Source organism: Tursiops truncatus, chromosome 6 (genome assembly GCF_011762595.2).
Source record: "Tursiops truncatus isolate mTurTru1 chromosome 6, mTurTru1.mat.Y, whole genome shotgun sequence".
NCBI classification, from domain to species: Eukaryota; Metazoa; Chordata; class Mammalia; order Artiodactyla; family Delphinidae; genus Tursiops; species Tursiops truncatus.
In genome coordinates this window covers 113,179,379-113,198,518 of record NC_047039.1, presented here as the reverse complement: position 1 = coordinate 113,198,518, position 19,140 = coordinate 113,179,379, and the positions used below count along the sequence as shown (strand labels likewise).

General features: G+C 61.3%; 1 protein-coding gene across 14 annotated transcripts in view; it reads right to left on the bottom strand.

Annotated features, from left to right (window-relative positions):
* Nucleotides 1-19,140, bottom strand: part of VAV2 (vav guanine nucleotide exchange factor 2) — a 177,980-nt gene that overhangs the window by 83,489 nt on the left and 75,351 nt on the right. The gene's annotated exons all lie outside the window — the stretch shown is intronic.

Genomic DNA, 19,140 nt, shown 5'->3' with positions numbered 1-19,140 from the left:
CTCCCCAGACGGACAAGACTCGTCAAACTCAAATTCCCGAAGTGCTCGGCGAGAAGCACTTCCACCTGCCGCCCCTGCCCCAACCCGGTCCTGCCCTGTGTCCAGCCCCCTCCAGATACGCAGGACCCACCCAGCTCCCAGCCTCAGAGGCCTCCACGTGGCCATTCCACAGATCTCCAAAATGACCAGCGGCAAGCAGGGAGGAGGCTCCGCAGATGGTCACGGGGTAACGGAGGCCAGGAGAGGGCGGTGACTGACCCCGAACACAGCATAACGCACCCGAGAATGACTCACAGCTCACACAAGCTGCTCACGATTCCCGGCAGGACTGACGGGGCACCTGCCGTGACAGACACCTGAGCACCGAGGAGGCAGGGGCAAGCCTCGACTCTGAGAGCCAGCTGCGTGTGCACGGGTGCGGGGGTGGGGGGTGTGTGTGGGTGCACGTCTGAGGACGGGGAACGTGAACGTGGCCCGTGATGACCACTTGCTAAAGTCACAGACACCCTCTGCTGAGCGCTGGCTGTCTCAGAAACTGAGTCTGATGGGCCTTTCATGGCCATCATCCCAGCGAATCCTCACACCCCTAAAGGCCAGGCCTGCTGTGCACACTTGGGAGACGGGAAAACTGAGGCTAGGTCACCTTCCCGAAGTCCCCCGTCCGGGACACACGCCTCAGACTTCCTTGTGGGCAGCTCTCCTTCTAGCAGCAATTTCTTTTTAAAAAAGAGGGGGAGAGAACCCCAAACCATACAGAAGGGCCCTTTCTCAGCTGGCGAGACGGCAGACTGGGCCAACAAGCTGAGTGCTGTGCGCTGTCTTCCGGTAGGGGTTCTATTTCAGGGGCCGGGACGCACGTAAGTTATGAATGCAAAGAATGACAGGGTTCTTCTGTGTTTTCTCAGACAAGACTCAATGGGTTTATTGTGCAGCTGGCCCAGCCAGGGCGCCCACACTTGTGTGCTCCGAGAGGCCTTTCACAAACAACGAGCAACTTGGCTTCTGCTGTTATTCTTGGCTTTCAAGGGCTCTAAATATTTAGGAAGAACAAAAATTAAAGCAATGTTGCTTGATGTCCTTATAGTTACTAGACAGAATGCTGGAAGTGTTAGGGCCAAAGGGCTTAGCAACTAGAGGGCACACACGCCACCCCTCTCCTACGCCTCCCGTGGCAGACATTACTAATCAACTGCCGCACTCCTCCGCGTGGAGCCAGACACAGGCCTAGAGTCCTTCCTGCGGAGTCCACACAAGGCACCAGCAGCCCGTCAGCATCGGCACAGGAGACGAAACCTGTCTGCCAACCTGCAGTCAGGGCCGAGGCCGAGTCTCATACAGGTGGAGCCCAGGACAGGGAGGAACTGCCACAGCGGAGTGAGCTGAGGCCAGGAGACCGGTCCCTGTGTCCACGTGTCCACAGTCCCAGCGGACAGAATGGCTTCTCCTGCTGCCATGACCACAGCAAAGCTCAGTCCTGAGCTCTCAGTCACTCTGCTCCAGGCTGGAACCTGTCACTCAGTCCTGAGCTCTCAGTCGCTCTGCTCCAGGCTGGAACCTGTCACTAGCAGTTTGTAAAGGGCTCCGCTCTGGATGTGTGTCACCAAACAGGAGCAGCTCCTTAAACGGGGTTAACAGGATTAACTGTCCCAGCTCTGCCGGAGGTGCCCTGCCCCCCGCTCCGCGTGGGCTGTGCATTTCTTGGCTGGTGTCTGTGCAAGAAGGGAAATCTCAGGTCTCACCAGGGGGGACCTCACTCCAGTGACCAGAGGCCCAGGGCAGGAGCTGCTGGGAACAGACGTGGGACCCCTCAGAGCCATGGGGTCAGATGAGGGGCACTGGCCCCGCGTGAAAGGTGAGGGGTGTGGGGGGCGTGAAGCACCTCAGCGGCTTCCCGAGGCGCCTTTGGCCGGTGCCTGCCCCACTCCCAGGATGGAGGAGCTGGGCTTCCCCAGAGGCATCGCTCTCCCGTGATGATCAAAAACCTCCTGGCCCACAGTCCTGCCAACTCCTCTGAAAACGTAAATGTCAAAGGATGACATTTCCCCAACTTTTATCTCCACTTCTCATCTGCATCCCTGATAATGAATGAAAAGACACGGCACCTGCTCTCCCTCCTCCCTCCCTCTTCCCCTTCCCTCCACATACAAGCGGCTCAGACCTTTGGGCTCAGCGATCCACCAACTGTTCCCGCCTGGGCCCACGGAGCCTCAGCTCCAGGCAAACAAAGAAACGTGTGTGCGGGGGCCGGGCAGGGGATTGACAGGAGAAGGGTGTGCGCCCACGGGGACCAGTCCTGCTGGGAGGAGAAACGTGCACGGCCAACTCCCCAAAGCCACGGCTGTCCGTGCTCTTCACTTGCATCTACGTCTTGACTGTGACCTTTAATGTTTCAGCTCCTTTAAGACTCGGTGAAGGAACAAGAACGGCTGTGACAGCCCAGAGGCTGGGAGGCCGGGGTCCGGGGTCTGGACCCTGGACGGCAGTCTTGGCCCCGTCGCCACCAGGCGTGGCCTGCTTTGACCCTGCAGCTCTCCACCCGGCCTCCATCCAGGCAGACAGATTCCCAGACACCGGTGGCCAATCAGCTTCCACACGTGCGTGGGAGGACCTTTAGAATGCAGACCCCCGGGCCCAGGCCAAAGGCTCGGACAGAGGTGGCGGCTCCTGCTCAGAAGGTGGCCCAAGCAGAGCATGTGTGGGGCCCGGCTGGGGGCCACCGGGGCGGGTCTGGGCTGCAGCCAGATGGTCTGCTGGGGAGGAAGAGCCCAGACAGTCCTGGGTTCAAATCCGGCCCCCCTGCCTCAGTTTGCCTGTCTGTGAAATGGGGGAGAAAAGCGTGTCTCTCATGTGACTCTGTTGGACTCGGCGGAACAGTGTGTCAGGTGGCTGGCCTGCAGCAGGTGCTCACAAACGGCTCACAGAAGGGGGTTTTGCACAACCAGGGGAGCGAGGAGATCCACGCGGTGATTAAGGGTTGCCTCACCCACCCCCTATTCAGATGAAAACACAGGAAGAGGGCGAAGCTCCTGGCTTCAGGCTCGCGCCTTTGTTACGACTTAAAAAGAGGAGTTCAGGGCGAGGGCTGAAGAGGCAGACGGAGACCAGAGGCCGAGGGAGAGATGGAGAGATGAGGAGACAGACAGAGAGGGGATCTCGGACTCCAAAAAGCAGCATCATTCAGGGGTCTCCAGGGGGAGACAGGGAGGACATCCCGAGGCCTCCGGGCAGCTCTGGACCCGTTACCCCTTTGCTGAAGCCTCTGCTGAAACCTGCACGGGGAAGCAGCTAGACAGCGGCCTCAAGGGCCTGGCCCCGAGTGGGCGGAGACAGCTCTGGGCTGCCGGGCTTGCCAACCCTCCTCTGCTCGGGTCGTCCCTGGGCTGCAGGAGGCCCAGCCATAATCAGTCAGCCTCCTGCCCAGCAAGGGCTGTAACTCAGGTGACGACTCACCTTCTACTGCTCCGGGGCAGAGTCTGCAAACTGCAGGTGGTGACCCGCTGGTGAGGCGTAAACTTGGGCGGGTCCTAACGGCATTTTTTCAGTGAAGTAGGATAGGATGGGACGGAAAAGGATGGGACGGGACGGGAAGGGATGGGACGGCGTGGGATGGGATGATATGGGATGGTAAGGGGTGGGGGTGGGGGGGGGGTGGGATAGGACAGGACAGACAATACCAGAAAAGGGAAGTAAATTAAGTATGAGCTCATGAAAATGCTGTTTCAGTCTAGAGGACATGACTGATTTTAGCTCCTCTGACTTAGTCACTCATCAAACGTTTAATGCGCGCGGCTGAGCGCAGGCACCGTGCCTCGTGGTCGGGACGTAATAGAGGGTGGATCAGATTCAGGGCCACTTTGCTCCCCAACAGACGCCATCTCAGAGCTGCGAGAGCCCCAGGAGGCTCCCTCCCATGAGATAGGCTGGACTGAAATTGTGGCCCCATTTTACAGACAGGAATTCAAGGCCCAGTGACCCGCGGACTCGCTCAAGCTTACACAGTCAGCTGTGGCTCTGAGAGGAGAACCTTCTGTTATCCGCCCCCCCGCTGTACCTTCGGTGGGGTGGGGGAGGGGTCCGTGACATGTCTCTCAGCCTCCACGCTTTCCCCTTTCCCTACAGGGCGAGCAGAGGCCGTGGTTCCAGGGGCTCCATGCAGACAGCTTCAGGCATCCCAGACGATCGACACCTTTCGTGTCCCGTGGTCAGCTTTTCCAAGCTCTTCTGGGGCTGGCATCACATCTGACCTTCAAAACCAGGCTCTGAGCTGCCTCGTCACATTTCACAGGTGAGAAAAACTGCAGCTCACCGAGTTTATATGACGGCCTAAATCACAGAGTGACTTAAAGAAGGCTCAAAGGATATCTGGGGATTCGGGTGGGTGTGTGGACGAGCAGACATGTAGATGGGTGGGGGAATGGGGGATGGGTGGACAGATGGACAGACAGACAGATGGGTAGGTGGATGAAGAATGGATGAATGCACGGACGGATCGACAGATGGGTGGACGGACAGATGGACAGACAGGATCAACAGCAAAGGTTCCAATGAGAACCTGCCTCCCAATCCCCACTTCTTAATTATGAGAACCTGAGCTACTGTTTATTGAGCCCTTACTAAGTGTCATAGGATTAGCATGGCACAAACATGGTTCCTGTATGGAAGGTTCTCTCCCCCAACTCTCCACTTACTAGATGCAGACGCTGGGGACTAGAGAGAACACGAACCCTGCCCCAGGTCACCCAGCAATAAGTGGCTGACTTAGGAACTGGACCCAGTCTGTGTCAGCCAATCCCGTGCTCCCATCAGCTGCACCGTACTCCACACGGGAGCCCGCAGTGGGCAAAAAGCCCCCCAACTCCTCTTCCAGGCCCCACCAGACCACATCTTCCAGCCTTGCCTGCAGTTACTGGGAACAGACATCAAGCAGGCTGCTTTGCAGACCTCGCTCACGAAACCGCCCTGCTCCTGGGTGACCTTGAAAGCCTCATTTAAAGGTGGCAAAGCCACCATCAGCCTGGATCCCAGAAGGCCTGCGTGGAGCAGAGCCCACACACGCACGCACGCACGCACGCGCACACACTCTCTGCCCACCGGGAAACTCTCTGAACGGTTCCGCCACCTCCCGTGTAAGCCAGCCCAGCCCAGGTCTATCCGTCACGGCAGCTCCGCTGTCATCACACAAAACGTCACCGCCCTGCAACTCAAAACATGAACCTAAGAATGGGCAGAGACGATCCAGTGCAAGAACAGAGATGGCTACAAGTCGGCCTTTAAAAGGGCCGGACGCTGCCCAGTCGCTGACAAGTGGGCTTCCCGCCCCAGCTCCCCTCGGTCATTAGGAATCATTAAGCAGGAACTGCACAGACCAGCAGGACTTTCTTATCAGCCAGAACCACTCATCTGCGAACACACCAGCAGCTCCGAGGAGACAAAACGGGCCAGATGACCAACCTCATTTCAATACGTTGCCCGGAAACTCACCTATCGCGGAAATCTACAGCTCACTCGCTGCATATTTAGAAGCAAACCATTATAAATTGCTTTCCCCAGCTCAGCCGGCATTGCCCTTCCTTTTTTCCTCTTTCCGCATCAAGAGCAAAAAGGTCAGAAACACTTGTGCTGTTGCCTTCGGAACGACAAGCGGCCGGCGAGGAGTGATTCATTACGACGGGCAACCACAGCTCCGTGCTCCAGCCCTGCCACTAGAAGGCCGGGACACAAAGGCCAGCGGGGAACACGGCCACCTCTTAGCCACCGCCTTCTGCACAGCAGTGCCGCGGTACCTAACGGATGGCGTTTTCCTTCAAGGGTGCCAAAAGGATGCGGGGAGATGGGAGGGGGCCAGACCCCAAGCCCCAAGACAGCGATACAGAATGAAAAAGAAAAAAATGCCACTCACAGAGCCGAGTGACCCGCAGCAACCTGGGAGGGGAGTGCTCGGAGGGAGGGTCTGGTAGCCTTTAGAGGGTGGGAGCTGGAAAGTGATTTCGGAGGAAAGAAAAAGTTAGGCTAAGAGAGCAAAGACTGTGGATATCTCAGAATTGGCCCACTGCTCTGTCGTGCCCTTGAACTGAGCTTTCAGTGAGATCTGAAACAATTCCCCAAATCTAGCTGCACTTCCTCACTCAGTGGGTCCAGATCAAGACCTTCACACGCAGGGAGAAGAGACCACCCCGAGCCTCAGCGACCAGCAGCCCAAATCTTCACGCCTCGGACTCTGTAGCTGCTGACGCCTGCGACCCAACACAGAGGGATCCCTGAGCCCTGGGCCCTCTCAGACCCGTGACGGTGGGCTCACATCACTCTGCCTGCAGTGGACCTCCAGCGGAGCCAGCGCCTGGCAAGCCCTCAGCTCCCTCTGTGCGTGGACACTCCTCCGTCTCCACAGCCACACCCACCACGGGGGCTGCCCTGCTCTTACTTACAAGTTGAGAAAACTGAAGCCCGGAGAGGGATGGTGACAGGACCAAGGTCTCACCGCTGGTGGCGGGGACCGCACTGGAGCTCGGCTCCTAAAACACATAGGAGGCCCCGCAAAAGCAAGGACGCTGAGCACGTGTCCCAGCCACCTCCCCGGGGCCAGGAGACAGCCCTGGCCCCCACCTTACCCAAGGTGGGTGCTCAAGGAGGACAGGCTGGACCCCGGCTCCGCTCTCTGCTCAGCCCTTTCTCTGAGCGTCCACCCCACCCCCCGGGCCTCAATTTCCTACTGGGAATGAAAGGCTGTGACCTAGTTTGGCGTTCCCCTGGCTCTGATCACATCTGAGAGTCCCGGGCCACGGCGCACAGGACAGACCCAAAGGGCCTGGTGAGGCCCCTGGTGAGGGGGCCAAGCAGAAGCCCCCAGGGACATCACAGCTGTAAACGGTCCAGGACCAGGAGCCTGGAGAGGAGGACGGCACGTGGCCCGGGGCCTCTGAGACCAGCTGACCACTACACTGAGCCCAAGAGGGGAGATGGGAAGGGGGCAGGGGCCACCGCCGTTCCTCCCCGTGTTCTCTGCCGCCAGCATCCCTGCCCTCTCTGTGTCTCCGAGGCTACGCTTGGCGGGGGGTTGAGATTTAATATCCCCTCCATCCTGACACCCTCCGGAGACCTGGAAGAGGAGGGCCGAGCGGCAGCCCCCGTCCCCCGGCACCATCCCCTCCCCACTGCAACCAGCTAAGGTGGCCAGCTGCCCCGGCCAGTGTGTAAGGGTGATGGGCCAGCGCCCGTAACTCCAGAGGAGAAGGAAGCCCAGGACCCAGCCGGAGCAGGAAACGCCGGGGGCAGCACTCCATAACCCTGGGAACCAGAAAAGAAGAGGCTGGAAGGGAAGCTGGATCCAGGTGTCCTCATGGAACACAGCGAGGGGTCAGGTGTGAACGGAGCACGCAGAGCCGCCCAGCCATGAGGCTCAGGGGCGCCTGCAACACACTGTGTCCATCCAAGAGTCCCTGGGCACCGGCTGTCTATGGTGTCTGACCCATAACATCGAGGCAAGCGCTCCGTGATCACAGGGCTGGGAGAGGACCAGGGAGACCCTGAGCTGGAGCTGTTCCCAACGAGGAGGGTTTGCAGGAATCGGTCAGGAAACGTAAAATCCTTAGTGGAAGGAGCTTGGCAACCACCTGGTCCAAATTCTTCAATCTGCAGATGGGAAACCTAAAACCCAGCTAGGGAGATGTAAGTGATTTGCAAAGGCCACCCAGTAGCTTCCAGGCAGAGCCAGCCGGGGAGGCAGGGACGCCACTTGGAGCTCCAGGTCCCTGCCCTGACCGTCTTCATTGACAACCTCAGCTAAGGTGCATCCAGGCCTCCCCCCGGCCAAGTCTTTACCAGGTTTATTCCCCAAAACGCCCCCTCCACCAGGAGACACTCCTGCCAACCTTCCCATTTCACAGAGGAGCAACTGAGGCTCGGGGATTCACAGCTGACAGGTGGTGAGCAGAGGTGGACCCAGGTCATCCATCCAGCTGCGGGGCTCCAGGTCTCCACCCCGGCCCTGCCCCAGCAAGGCTGGCTCCTCCACCCAACCTGAGGCCAAGAGACAGCAGCGCAGGATCGTAAACCCCGGAAGAGCAGGGCTGCTAAGTGAGGCCCTGAGGCCAGGAAGCCCGCCCACCACAACGGTGGCTTTGGGAGCCTGACGGGGTGGGTTGCCCCAGGCCTCCACTCACCGTCTGTGAATGCGGCTCACCACCCCCCTCGACATTCCCTCCCACCTCCCTGTTAGCACAGCTGCTGATGGAGCTGCCGCAGCAGCAGGAGGCAAGCACAGGCCGGGCCTCCCCTCCCCCATCTGGCAGGTAAGAGGTGGGATGAAGGTGTGTCAAAATGTAGGAGGCATCTCAAAGCCAGCTTCAGACGGGCAGCGACACAGCTCCCCGCTGATCCGGGGTGAGGCCACAGCGTCACGAGTCACTGCCCCGAAGGTACGAGCATCCCAAGGGCGGCCCAGGGCTGGGATGCCCACACACTTCACAGAACAGCACTGGGCAGGGTGGGAGGAGCCCCCCATCCCAGGAGGAGGCCTCGCCCTCCCGAAGGGCCCCCGCTACACTCTTCCCTTCCCTCTTCCTAGCGGCGGAGACGGTGAACCAAGGGGCCAGGCAGCAGGCGTCTACAAGGCCGGCTCCCTGAGCAGGTCCCCAGGGCCCACCCCAGACACACCTGACTCCGCTGCTGCAGCGACTCCCGCCTCGGCACGTGTGCTTTGGCCCCAGGACAATGCCGTGGGGTCAGGACCATCTTCCCCAATCTCCAGACGAGGGGATTGCGACCTCACTTGCCGGGGACCCAACTGGAAGAGGCGGCTGGCTCCAGGCTGCCTGACCCCAAGCCCTTTCTAAGAGGCGTCTTCTGCATTTTCACACCCTCCTCAGACTTCACGCAGCTGCTGAGAAACAGGGAGTGGATTCTGTTTTCCTCCATCCCGTCCTAGAACTGCACTGGGGGACACTGGGTACTGAGGTGGTGGCGGTCTTCCAGCACACAGTTCCGAGGGACGCCAAGCCACAGCCCCTGGAGGCGGGGGATCCACACCCCCGGGCAACCTGGCAACGCTGCCGCGTCTCAGAGCCTCACACCAACCAGGGGCCTCGTTGAAGAAGCCTACGCTCAAGTGAGCCTGAGCCCTGACCATGAACCTGAGCTCTGACCCTGACCCCCAGCCTGGCACCGGGCTGCAAAGTTACCCCACTGCCTCACCGAATCCTCAACCACATGAGGAGGTGATACTGTGTCCCTTGTCCGATAACGAAACTGAGGGTCAGAGTGGTCACCCACACACAGTAGCAGAGATGACTAAGAACGTGGATGGTCTGATTAGCGCCTCAGCCTCCGGTCTGAGCCTCACCCAGGAATCCCCGCCCCGGCATTTCCGGCTCATTGGCTCCCTGGGCCTTCCTCATCTGTCACACTCCCAGCTTGCTAATGGGGGCGAGGTGAGGGCAGCCAGCACCTGGCGAGGGCCGGTGACTCAGAGCTGCTCTACTGCTCTCCCTGATTAATGGCCATTTTAATGGGAAGGGGAACAAAAGTTGTATCTTTAAGCCACGGCAATAATTTTCCAATATACACACTTATCTCTGAAGTGATGACTTAGCAACTCAGTTATTAACTGCAAGCACAACCCCAGTGCACTGGGCGGCACAAGCAGCAGAATCTCTCCTCTGCCGGATCAGCCCTCGCCCACTCCTTGCTCCTGACGCCAGCGCCTGCAGAGCCTTTGAAGCTCTGGTTATCCTGCAGCCCTGCAGTGTTTACTTTCTCCCTGGGCTTTCTGATGACAAAGGAGGGTGTGGCTCTGCCCCTCCCAGGTCCCAGCGCCAGGCAGAGTTCAGCTTGCGCTGTGTTCATAGGCTCCCGGCTCTGCTGACCTCCCGCAGGACAGGGATCAGGGACGTCAGGGATGACCATCGGCGCCACAGCAGCCACGGAGCTGCGTGAGGACGGCCTCGAGCAGCTACACAAATTACAAGACAAACTGCAAACCCAAGCGCGTTCATGGCTGGGTGGGTGTTTCTGGAAAGATCTGACAGCACTGAGCATTAAGAAAGGTTGTTCTGGGGCTTCCCTGGTGGCACAGTGGTTAAGAATCCACCTGCCAATGCAGGGGACACAGGTTCGAGCCCTGGTCCGGGAAGATCCCACATGCCGCGGAGCAACTAAGCCCGTGCGCCACAACTACTGAGCCCACGAGCCACAACTACTGAAGCCCGTGCACCTAGAGCCTGTGCTCCGCAACAAGAGAAGCTACCGCAATGAGAAGCCCGCGCACCGCAACGAAGAGAAGCCCCCGCTCACCGCAACGAACAGTAGCCCCCGCTCACCGCAACTAGAGAAAGCCCGTGCACAGCAACAAAGACCCAACGTAGCCAAAACTAAATGAATTTTTTTTTAAAAAAAAGAAAGGTTGTTCTGAGTCTGACAGACAAGGGTCCCCATCCCCCCCCAACCGAGGAGGCAATGCTGAGTGCAGCTGAGTCCCAGAGTCTCCTTGCCCGAGAAGCGGGGGCAATACACACCCTGGTGGTTGAGAAGGTCCACCCAGCCTGTGGGTTCACTGTCACAGTCATAATCATCATTTCTGCCCTTCCTGGGGGAGCAGCCCCCCACTTCCACCACCTCCAAGCCTTCTGTGGTTGTCTGTCACTGCACACTGGTTAGCGTTCGCTGTGGACTGAATGTCTGCGTCCCCCCCAGATTCTTGCATTGAAGCCCTAACCCCCGATGCAACTGTCTTTGGAGGCAATTAGGTCATGAGGGTGGAGCCTCATGAAGGGCACTGGTGCCCTGAGGAGAGGAGACTGGGGAATGTTCTCTGTTTCTCTCCAACACATGGGGACACAGCGAGAACGTGACCGTCTGCCAACCAGGAAGGGAGCCCCTACCAGAGCCCGACCGTCTGGGGGCCTGATCTCAGACTTCCAGCCTCCAGAGATGTGAGAAATGAACGTGTGTTGTTCCAGCCAGCCAGTCGACGGCATTTTTGTCATAGCATCACTGACAGGACAGCCTTGAAGAGGTGATGCTGCAGACGCTGCAGAATTACCACCAGACGTGGCACAATTCCCGGGAAGCCACACCTGGGAGCTGGGGGGAGACCCCCAAGCAGCAGCCCCAACACACTGCCCTCAGCAGGAGTCCCCGTCCCTGCCGGGGATGGCGGGGAGGCTCCAAATGGGTCAGCAGAGTGGGAGGGTGGGGAGAAGCTGAGGGCAGCAGCTGACCACGGGCTAGGGAGCGCCTGCCTACCTTGTTCATGCGTCCTGGGAATTCCGCCTTTGACTCCCTGCACGAGGGAGCAAGGATGGGGGACCCTGCTGAGGGGTCAGGCACCTGCCCGCCCCCATCTCAGGGGCCTGTGGCACAGCCTTCCACAGGGGACAGAGTGCCAGGCTTGGTGTCGCTAAACCCGGCTTGATATCCAGCTGCAGCCTGTCCCCGCCATCTCGGCCATGCCCTGAGGTCTCGGGGGTCTCAGGCCCTCATCTGTAGCGTGGGGACGATAACGAGGCTGGGCGTCCTCACCCACGTGTTGAGCGAGCAGCGCAACATGCCGGCACTGTGCCGGGGACGAGAGGCCAGAAGTGACTTCTGCAGCTCACAGGACCCAGTGCGTGCTCAGTGTTACGAGGACAGGAGCACAGCAGGGGACCTAACCAAGCTTGGGGTGGGGGGGGCATCAGGGAAGGCCTCCTGGAGGTGCCACCTGCCACTCAACCTCAGACCCGAGGGATGAACTGGACTCGCTGGGGGACCTGCTAGCACGTGTCGCAGTGCCGGCATGTGTGCAGTGGGCTCTCCTTAAATGAGGGCGCGCCGTCCACAGGACGGCCTCAGGAAGTGGCCTCCCCGGCACCTGACGCTGCAGAGGGTGGCCGGCTCACGCGGACCACGAAGAACCTCTCTCCCTTCCAAAGCAGTATCAGCCCAAGAATCCCTGCTGCCCGGCAACCGCGAGCCCCGTTTGTGCAAAGGAAACCCTCGGCAGGAAAGGAGTCTAAAGTGATTTTCCCTCCCCTGCATGTTGTGAGGAAGGAGACAGATGGAAAACAGCCACAGACAAAGCTCCGGATCGCTCCCCGAAAAGAAGTTTCATCGCGATTCCTGCTTAATCCTGGCGCGTCAGGGCCCTTCCCGTGCCAGCCACTTCACGGATTTCTTCCTCCCTGAGGGTAGGCTTCAAAGATGCATTTTTCCCAGAACAGATTCTCCGTGACCACAAGGGAGAGGCCGGCCCGAAGTGGAGGAGAAAGAGCCGCTGCCTGGGGAGGGCAGCAGAGGAAGGGCCCACCCACGCCCCACTGCCGGGGCTCGGCTCCCCCACCTGGCCCGCAGGAACAATCTCCCACGCTCCATCCCTGGGCCCCCGCCCCCTCCCCCTCTCTGTTCCTTCCCTCCTGAGACGCAGGGAGGGACGTCCCCAAGGCTGCACGAGGCTTCATGCCCCACTCACCACTCCTCAAGCAGGTGGACCCTGCTTCGTTGCTTCCCCCAATGATTCAGAGAGGGTCCTGGTAAATGACACTGACCCTCTGCAAGAAGTCCAGACGGGGGCTGGCGACATGGCCCCGAGGGCAACACAGCAAGAAGTGGGGGGGTGGGGGCGGGGGGGGGATAGCAGAGCCAGCTGGTGACCTGCTGGGGCAGCTCAGGAACGTGAAGATGAACAGGAACATAGCGAAACAACCCGCTGTGCTCACCCCACGCGGTCCCCACCACGGCAGGTGGGTGCCAGGGAGGCAGGCCTGGGTGTCGTGGGAGCAGCCCCCAGGGAGGTGGGCTGCCACCGGGGGCGCTCCGTCACGAGAGGAATACAAGAAGCTGGTGCTGGCATTGCACAGGCCATCGGACCAGAAGACTTCCCAGATCCGGGGCCACTCTGGAGGTCAAGGGCACCGCAAAACCCTCACCTGAGGCCCGCGGCCGACTGACGACTTTGCTTACATGGATTCCAGCGGCTCTCACGGCCGAGGAGCGGGCACTCGAAATGAACGGTGAGCAGTCAGGACACCAGCAGCAAAACAGAATAAAACCAGCACACGGGCACGGGCACGCACACGCTTGACAGGCCACCGGGGTGAGGCCCCAGAGGCACACGGTGAGCAAACGCATCGACGACGTGCCACCTCCTTGCGCCGTGACTTAACGGCCCCCCGCGCCCGAGCTGCTCCCTCGGCCGGGAGCGCCCTCACCCGCCTCCTGCCCGACCTCAGCCTCCTCCAAAGTGCCCTCCAAGGTCACTCATCCAACGAGTACTTCCTTCTGTTCCTGGGCCCTCGCTGGAGTCAGCCCACTGCCCTCGCTGGAGTCAGCCCCCTGCCCTCGCTGGAGTCAGCCCCCTGCCCTCGCTGGAGTCAGCCCCCTGCCCTCGCTGGGTCCCGCCATGCCCTGCGGGCCGATTAGGGCAGCCACTCCCGCCCCACGCGGTGTGGTGGGAGCTCCCCAGGCGCCCAGGAGATGCTGGCTCCGTCCTGTCTCTCAATCCTGGTTACCTGGTGGCTTTACTCTGTGAAAATTCATCGAGCTGTCCACTTACGACAGACACTTTTTCTGTATGTGCAGGATACTGTGAGAAGTTACGTTTAGGAGAAAAAAAAAAACCTCTAGCTTTAAACCGAGAGATTTCAAAGACATTTAATCAGCTTCATTCATTCAAAAACACACAGCTCGGGCTTCCCTGGTGGGTCAGTGGTTGAGAGTCCGCCTGCCGATTCAGGGGACACAGGTTCGTGCCCCGGTCTGGGAAGATCCCACATGCCGTGGAGTGGCTGGGCCCGTGAGCCATGGCCGCTGAGCCTGCGCGTCCGGAGCCTGTGCTCCGCAACGGGAGAGGCCATGACAGTGAGAGGCCCGCGTACCGCAAAAAAAAAACACAAAAAAACACAGCTCAAGGCCTTCTGATGAGATAGACACTTGGTGAGAACATGGAATATAGAGGAAGGAAACGGCCAGAGATGGGCAGGGGTCGCCCAGGGACACCTCGGCCCTGGCCTCAGATCCACACGCGCCCCCAACCCCAACCCAGCCAGAAGGAGCACGAAGGAGGCCACACAGGAGGGGCTCAGGGCTGTCCCAGCTCATCCTCGTCCCATAAATGCAGAGACTCCGCCCCTTGCAGAAGGGCCCCATCCACGCTGCGTCCACCGGCTCTGCCTGTGACACCCACGCAGACAGGCCGGGTGGGGATGACTCCGGGCCCCGCAGAAGACTCTCTCCAGAGGCTGGGAAGGCACGACCACATTCATAAACGCCGTGAATCTTTCCCGAAGCAGTGGCTTCCTTTGCTCCAGAGCACCCTGCGATTCTTCCGAACCTCCGAGCGCGTGGGCCGTGGGGGACGCGTGAGGTCCAGCGGCCACCTGCTCGGCCCACAGCCGGCTGCCCTGGAGACCCCCACCTCCCGCCCTGGCTTCTCCGGCGACTTCAAGGTCTGTGTGCTCAGGGGTCCCTGTCACATCGATGGCAGCCGCGGCCCCGTGACGTGGCTTTCTCAGGGCTCTTTCATTCCGAAACAAGACTGGATCTGAGGACACCAACTTGCCTGCAGCAGAGCGGCGGCCCTTGTTCCTGCAAAAGCCCACCGTGCGCTCACGAGGGCCTCATGCAATCACGCAGCAGAGCGCGGACGATCCCCTTCACACTGTTCACCAGCCCGCGCGTCCTAGGGGGGCCGGAGAGACGTGACCCCGGGGCAGCCCTCCTGCCAAGGCGTGGCCCCAAGGTGACGGGTGACATCCCTGTGGCCCACACACCCCGTCCCTCCAGAGCCATCCAACAGCTCTGACATGAAGGGCCTTCCGTAGCCCGTCACCCCGGGATGCTCAGGACACCCGAGGTGGAAGCAAGGCCACACCCCGCAATGCCCCCGGGCCGGTCCCCAAGCGCCCCCCCCCCCCGCTTCTCTCTGGGCCAGAGGGAGCCATGGCTCCTCGACCAGCTCCCACCATGGGCGCCCGTCCATGACAACCCAGCTCAGGTGTTCAAAGCTCAGACCACAGCTCTCGCTTTTCTGGGGACCCACCTCTGAGAAGACTGTGCTGGACAACAGGACAGAACCTCGGTTACAAATCTCAGATGAGCTCGCACAGAGGCTGGTCCACCAGAGGTGGGCGGGGAGGCCCAGCGCGGCCCAGAGCAGAGCCAGCTGCCCCCGGAGGCCTTAGGAAGCCGCGAAGGCCTCAGGGAGGGCGGGGGGGCTGGCGCAAGTCTAATCTTGTGGCCCCAACGGCAGGTGGAGCAATTCACAGGCGCTCCCACTCCAGGAGCCGTCTGCACCCAGGTGGGCACCTGAGCTCAGGTAGAGGCCCTCCGGAGGCCCCTGCCTCACTCTCTGACATTCCTTCCAATCAAAGGGTCCCAGGCCTGCACCTCACATGGGATGGGAGCCTAATGCTGCTCGATGGGCCTCGGGGACCCTGAGGGGCACCCCACATGGGAACCGATCCTCCCATCAGCCTTCAGGGTCCACCTCAATGTCCTTTTGTCCAGGAGCCGTCACCAGGGGCCGCCCGCCCCGTGCCCCTTGGGGTGCTATCACCTCCCTCCCCATCACAGGGTGAGGACGACATCGCCAGGGGCTCATTCTGCACGGAGTCCCGGGGGCCTGGAATCAAGGGGTGGGGTTACAGGGGGTCTGGGGGCCCCGGCCAGGGCTGAGGAACCCGGGTGGTGCGGGCACCCAGCAAAGTCCCGGAAGCACAGACCTGAAGCATCAGCCTAGTACCCAGCGTGCGCTCAGCAAACGCTTTTCCACAAAAGAAAACTGGAGCCAGGCTGTCCGGGCCCCACCGCCCCGGCCCCGGCTCGGGCAGCTGCTCACCTCGCCCTGCCTCAGCTTCCCCGTCTATTGAAAGAAAGCTCATGGGCGTAAGTGATTAGTGCCCGTCTCACTGGGTCACCGTGGAAACTAAACATGCACGCTGGGCACACAGAGGGCCCACTACCTGCACGAGTGCACGAGGAGGTGTTTGCCATTGTCAGCAGGGCGCTGTCACCCCACGTGCAGCTGAAGAGGCCCTTATGAATGACGGAGAGAGAACCCTGACCAAAGGAAGGACTTCTCAGAACCCACGTCTGCTCAGGGGTGGCCCCAAGGGCCACTGGGCTCACCCCGCCTGTACACTGCAGCATCTGGCCCCCCTCACCCACCTGCCTGAGGGCTTCCACAACCCTCGAGGACTCGCTGACCCTCCGAGCCACCCACCTGCTCAGCAAGCATGGCGATGACCCCGTGAGACAGACAAGCAAACTGAGCCAGAGAACAGCCGGGCCACGGCCCCCGGGTGCTGCGTAGAAAGGCCAAGTGGGCCTGGGACTCCGGCCTGCAGAGGCCTCCCCTGTGACCTGCACCCTGGTCTCCCGCTGCCCCGTGCAGAGGGCTCCCCTTCCCAAGGCAGGCCCTCGACACCTGCACCAGGTCAGCTGGACATACAGGGGAGCAGGTCTTGCGCTCTGCGTCCTAACAGGCCGGGACCCGTCTGCAGAGACCCCTGGGTGACTGCAGTCACACGTCGGCGCCCTCTCAACCACAGTCAGCGGCCGGGCCGCCGCCCATCTCAAGCCGAGACCCGCACGGGGCTGCCCCGTGTCCCAGCACATCTTGGCCAAAAGCAGGAATCTGGGGACAGCACAGGACAGGGCACCCTGCTCACGGCCCAGCCTCCCGAGGAGAGGGCGGTGGTAACCTCACGTAGCGTCGCGGGGCCAGATTCAGAGAGGCTCAGTCCCCTGCCTGCGGTGGCCCAGCTAGAAATGGCGTGTCCGGGACTCACACCCAGCTCAGGCCTGACCACACAAGGAGCAGCCCCAGACTTAAGGCACCACGAGCATCCTCTCTTCCCTCTGGGTTGGGGTCTGTGAGGCCCAAGTGTCCGGTGGGTACAAACCCCTTCCCCTACGGGGGACAAGGAGAGAAGACAGGATGTGGAAGCGAGCGGAGCGCGCTCCTCTCCTGGGGCACGTGGGCACTGAGCTCACCCCCCGAGAGGCTAAGTCCCCACGGCAGGACACGTCTCTACGACCTGGCAGTTCCACCACCGGGGGGTCAGGGTTACAGCCACCCAAAGAGACGTGAACTCAGCAAGCGCAAAGGCCTGCTTTCATGCAAACACCCCCAGAAACCTAGCAGGACGACTAGCTACTTGGGCAGGGGACAAAGTCGGGCTGTGGACAAGTTTTCCAAAATGCAGGGAGAGGCTCAGGGATGCTGCCCTGCAGGCACCTTCTCGGTCTGTCCCCGCCCAGAGGGTAGCACTTCCTTTCCAGGTCACACAGAGGCTGGTCTTTCTCCCCTGCGGCGGTTGCGGGGGGGGGGGGGGGGGGGGGGGGTGGGCCTCCTGGTGGAGGGTGTTAATCCCAGGGTGGGTCCCTGGGCTCAGGCCCACTCGGGGAGGGCGCCAACAGGCAGCCGCCTGGCGTGGCCGGGGACAGCAGGGCCCGTCACAAGCCGCGCCGCCTTCTGGGGTGGGGCAGGCTGGGCAGGGGGCCATCTGCTGGGCCCACTCAGGGGGAAGTGACCGCTTCACCCCGGCAGAGCCCTCAGGGATTCCCTGCAGAAACTAACTGCCTGGAAGCATAAATAACGCCGCCCAGGGATGGGGTGGGGCGGGGCCGCTGAATGAGGAACAAAGCAGGCCTCAGCTGTTCTGAGTCCACCCACCGCCCCCAGGGAGGGCGTTCCCGGGAAGCAGCCCGGCTTGCAGAGGTGTGGACAGCTGGGTCCAGGGAACATTCTGGGTCCTGTGAACCCACCTCTCTAAAACCATCGATCACCAGCCAGCAGCCCCCCCGCCCCAGTGGGCCCCCCCCAGCCCCAGTGGACCCCCCCCCAGCCCCCAAACACACACACGGGACACGGGACACACTCATCCCAGGAGGTGCCAGGAGAGTCCGCTCTCCTATCCGACCAGCGCCCTCCCTGACGCCAGCGCCCACGGATGGCAGGAGGGAGCCACGGGACTCGGGGTACAAGCCACAGCCACGGGAGACACAACGGTGCTCATCACAGCCGCCCACCAGCCCATCTCCACCTTCCCACGGTGGACGCATAAGCCCCAGGGGAGGTGGGGCGAGCCCGCCACCCCACTGAAAGATGAGGGATGGAGGCCCGGAGGGGAGGCAACTACCCGAGGTCACGCTGGCGACAGAGCATCCCAGCCACCTGGGGACCCCCAGCTCCCCGCCCAGGACGGCCCTGGACGCAGGTGGAAGGGAAAGCCAGGGTGCTGGATCAGCCTCCCGCCACCCGCCCCCTCGGAAGCAGAACAACAAACAACTCCCTGGAGAGAAAGCAGCCGCTCCCGGGGCCTCCCCTTCAGAGGGCGGCTGAAGGGGGCACCCACGCACCCCGCCACGCCCGGCTCGGATGGGGAAGGCGCCGGGAGTCCAGGCCCGCGGGGAGCGAGGTCAGACTGGGCTCAGGTCCTGGCCGCGCCACTACGGGCTGCTCCCCACTCTGCGCACGAGGATTCCATCCACGATGGGGGTCCCCGGGGAGACACCTCGATGTCTGATGGGGCTCCCCGTGCCCCCCCCAGGGGATGTCTGGGCCCCCTGGCCTGCCTTCGGCAAGCATCTTGCTAGGTCAGCTTAGCCCCCAGCCTCTTCTTAGCAGCCTTCCTCCTCCGCAGCTGCGATCCCCACCCGCACGGGCCGTGTCTGGCGCTGAACCGGCCTCCTTCCCCTTCTGCAACAGCTCCGACCACAGGCTGCTTTTACCACCAGAACTACTGCCCAGGTCTGGTTCGCTTCACCAGGAAGTGCTGAAGGCTGCACGGCAAGGTGACTGTACTTAACGCCACAGAACTTACACTTCGAAGCTGTTGGGAGGTAAACTTGGTGTGTTTTCTACCACAATTTAAAAAGCCGCTGTGAGTACAGACGACCGCACCTTCGGCCCCTCGGCTCTGGAACAAGGTCACGGGCGCGCCCTCCCGCTTCCTCACAGGCCGGGTGGGCCCACACGACAGTCTGGGTCCCCCTGAGCGCCTTCTGCACAAACCACTGCGTCTGTCCTCCGGCCTCGCTGCGCCCAGGCGACACCGACGTCCTCCAAAGTGTCAGAGCAAAACAACCCGGGATGTCGCCCCAATTAGTGTCATAGCCTCTGCTAATTGATTTGTTCCAGAGGGCGTCATCCCATCAGCTGGCTTC